Genomic DNA, 4,419 nt, shown 5'->3' with positions numbered 1-4,419 from the left:
GTGCTGGCAGTCTGCTTGACCTCCCCTGATTCCTTCTGCAGGGAGAGGAGATGGAGGCACCATTGAGGAGCTGGGCTGGGGGTAGGAAGGGAGGAGGGATGATGCTGCCTTTGTAGAAAGCCTGCAAAGCAAACTGTGTGTCCCATACCCATGTTGCTTAGAAGGTGAGTCTGCAGGGCCAACACGAGACACCAGAGACATCCCAGGCTGTGGTTATTATATCACATCACTCTTGCTATTGCCAAGGATTCGTAATTGAGCAGCCTCATGGTTCATTTGTAATTCAGCAGCCCAAAGGAACCCATGGTTCAGGCTCGAGGCTCTTGAACAAGGCACTGTGCAGAGGTTTCTGCCTTATTCCCAGGGGATACAGCAGGATGAAAAATCACTGGCAGCTTCTTCGAGTGTGCTAATAACCATCATCTTGCAGTACATAGCACTGCAAGACAAAGACAAAGCACTTCCCATGGGGTTTCCCCAGACTGTCCCTCCTGGGAAACACACCTAAAAGCTTCAGAGGAGTCAAGAAAATTCATCCTCCCACGGACACCTGAGGCTGAGCCCTTCCCATATCACAGAGAGGCAGCAGAGGGGAAATAACAGTCGCACAATCCCTTGGCCTGAGCTGTGTGGTCATCGTCACAGCAGGCTGGGGTGGGAGGGGGGGTATCAAGGGTCCCCCTATCAAAAGGGTAGAAGCAAAAGGGAAGTGTTCATGGTCTGCTGTGCCCCAACACACCCAGTTGCAGGTTGGATTGTTGCTTGCTTAAGTTATTGGAAACTGGGAAAAAAAAAAAGGTCAGTGCTGGGACTCCTGGATTTCAGCCTGGAGCCGACAGTGGGAGGAACCAGGTGAACCAGAGTTCAGAGGGCAGTGTCTTGCTTTGCTGCTGGGCTGTCCGAGGAGGGGAGAAGAATTGCTGTGATTTATCAAGGTTCAAGAGCCACCCTGGGTCCCTGCCAGCTCCTGGCAGAGCCCCAGCACTGCTTGATCCCACCAACACAGAGCTGGAGAGATCTGCCCTTCCTTCCTCTGGAGGGTGTTTTACTCGCTGCCAATGAAGCAGGACCTCATGAACACAGAATAAATGTGTCCAGTTCCAGAGAAGAGATGCTCTCAGCTGGGAAATCACATTTCCCTGCTCCTCGCACAGGGACTACAGAAGCGTGGACTATCCTATGGATTTATACGGGCTTTCTCCAGCCACCATCGTGTCCAGCTCCCCCTTCCCTCCCAGAAATAAATAAAGACAGACTGAGGAAGAGCAGCACAACTGCACATCTTGCTAGAGAGCTGTGTCAGAGCCACTTGCTCTCATAACTGTGTCTAACAGGGTATGCAATAAGCCTAATGAATCTCAGTCACGAACCCATGTGCGTGTCCTGGCTGAGGACGTGGTCCTCCAGCACCCTGAAGGCAGCCGACGAATAATCAAATTAGGACAACCCGGAATCGGTTGGTGGTGGGTCTGCCAGCTCCTGGCACGGAGGCTGTCAGGGTGGGTGAGCCCTCCCAACACTGCCCAGCTCCCTGTGGGACTCTGTCCCTCCCCAGGCTGGGATAGGGACAGTCCCTGCCATGGGCATCGGGGACCATGTAGGAAAGGCTGCCTGCTTGCACATTCCTGGAAATGCTGACTGTTGGAGCAACTAACAGCCAGAGCAATGGTGACAGACTGCAGTCGAGAATAATGCTGGAAATGAGCTGGAGAGGAGAGAGAGATGTGGGAGAGAGCAGCTGCCCCCGGAGACCATGCATGGGGTGTGCATCTCTGCCAGCACATCGGTTCTGGAAAGAAAAATACAGTGACCACAGAGCTGGTTGGAAATGCTTCAACAGAACATTAGTTTTTTTCCCCTTGGAGACTGACAATTTGTTAAATCCCAGTAGTTTTGCGCAAGCAGGTTTCAAGGACGCTGTGACAAACCTCAGGCAGGTGATGGGCCCCAGCTCTCTCCCCAGCTCTGGAGCTGGCAGACATCAGACCTCATGTATGGGCTCAATCCTGGGGCTGTTCCTGTGGGAATGAGGGGACAGCAAAGAAAATGTGATCCACTGAAGCTGCAAAACTCACCACTGTTGCTGAGAGCTGAGTACAGAGCCAGGGAGGTAATCCTGGTGTCACACAGCTGCCTCCACAGCCACATCTGCCCCCAAGACACTTTGGGAGAAGCGCTCAGTTAATTTCACTGTTGCAGTTCTCTGATGGCTTTCCAGGACCACCTGTATGCTCTACTGGGTTACAAACGGGGTGGAGAGCAGGAGATGTTGGCTGTCTGGTTACAGCATGCTCTGTCTGACATCTGGCCGAGGACCACAGGGACTCTCAGCACAGAAAGCCACCCCTGCCTGTGATATTTTCCCTGGCTAGCACATGTCCCAGGTTGGGCCAACATGCTGAAGATGGCTTTTGAGCTTGCTAAACCCATGTGCCTTCCCATCCTTCCTGCTTGCTGGATAAATCACCCACCCCACCATGTGGTTCCATGTTGGAGGAGGACAGGACACCCCAGTCTGCAGGCGAACAGCATGGAGAGCAGCTCTTCTGCTAACATAGATCCTCTGGCAACATCTCAGGGAGCATCTCTGCCATTAAGGCACAGGAATGTAAATTATCACTTCAGGGTTTCCCAGCCCCAGGCTGACACATGGCAGAGCCCGTGGAATCGATGAACTTTTTGCCCACCTGAGACAGCCAGCCTGGCTGTTGGTGGGAGGGCTGGAGCTTGTTTCCCCAAATCAAATGCCCTGCAGCAGCGTAGCTCTTCTAGGAGCGATGGTTCTCACCCTATCGTAGGACTGATCCTTTACTTTCACTTCCTAAATTTGTACCTCTTAGTGCCTGGCTTCAGGTAACCACAGAGACCTGTGGCTGCTGGGCTTCATGTGCTGCCCTTGAGCTGGTCCCATCTCCTTAGTGGCGAAGGCAGCTTGGAGGGGAAGGGGGAACCCGGGGGAACCTGGGGGGGAACACAAAGGGCTATGCTGGACTTGAAGAGCATGAGTAGTACCATGTCTAGGGGAGATGTGATAACTGGAGACCACCTGGGATTTTGCAAGCTAAAGACAGCCCAGGCTACCTCCTCTACTGAAGAAGAAATCAATAGACTAATTTATGGTACCCAAATGAGAACTCTGCCGGGAAGACACAGCTTGTAGGGCTGGCAGAACTTTGTCAGGAAGAAGCACCGGGGGACTGGGCTTGGAAGGGAAAAGCCAGACATAAATAGTCCCAACCATTCAAACCAAATAGCCCTGAGTGAAACTAACATGTAAGAGAGAGGTGGCACCATCTGATGTGCAGGAAAATGTTCAAAGGAGTGGATTCCTCTTTTGTGCTCCAAACAAACGTTCTGCTCTGCACTTAGGTACAGTCTCACCGGTGCAGGGTAAGTCAGAAGAAATCTGTATGCTGGTGGGTGGATGGTGTGGCCCTCGAGCCACTTACAGGCAGGCTGCAAGGACTCCTGGTGCCTGTGCCTGCTGGTGGGGATATAAGCTGTATACTTAATACATGCATCCTAAATGGGCTTTTTAAAAATAGATTTGAAAGAAGTGTGCTGATAGCTTTCTCCTGTCCTTCTCTGAGGACTCTCGAGGCATTTTACCAAAGGGAAATTATATCTTTTCCATTTCAACATGGTGTCAAGGGACTCGCTAATCCCCATGCAGCGGCAGATGGGCTGGGAAGGAGCTGTGGTGGGATGGTCATGGCCACATCCTACGGCAGGTACCATGTCTCAGCCCAGGGCTGCCACCACCTCTGTGTGAGCCTTGGGGACTCTGTAAGTCCCTGATATGCAGGGGAGTTACTTAAGGGGGGAAGCTGAGGGGAGGTAGATAATACTGGCCAAGAGGAAAGAAATTAAGACAATAAAAAACCAGCTGACAGCATTCCTTTGAGCTTCCCCAGACATAAACCCTCTGCTCTGCAGGCACCTGGGTGTCTCTTCAGCTTGCGTTGCTTTGTTCCTCTGTACATTTTTAGTTGTTTGAATGAAAAGAAATGTCATGGCAGAGAAGAAGAAAGATAAAAGACTACAAAAAGCTGTGAGCTGCCAGTGTGATTTGAGTTGCTTTATTCTGAATCAATATTGAACTGAAGAGGAATTATAAATCTAGCAGATTATAGCTGAAGCAATGCCAGGGCATCTGTTTCCAGATATTATTACATTTTTTTTTTTTTTTTGTTACTGGATAGAGCAGCTGTTTTTACAAGAATCCACAGTAAAAGAGTTATTAAAACAAAAGGGGGAAAGAAATAACAATAAACGGGAGATATATAGCAGACAAGGAGTAGCAGAGATGTGGGGTTGGGAAATAAATGGAAGAGGGGAGGAAAAACCCGACAACCAACTGTTTGTAACTAGCATCAGGCACTACAAAATCTGGAAGATATTTATTTTACAAGACAGTGA

The sequence above is a fragment of the Antrostomus carolinensis genome, unplaced genomic scaffold (genome assembly GCF_000700745.2).
Source record: "Antrostomus carolinensis isolate BGI_N321 unplaced genomic scaffold, ASM70074v2 scaffold21035, whole genome shotgun sequence".
Lineage (NCBI taxonomy): Eukaryota > Metazoa > Chordata > Aves > Caprimulgiformes > Caprimulgidae > Antrostomus > Antrostomus carolinensis.
This window is presented reverse-complemented; position numbering follows the sequence as displayed.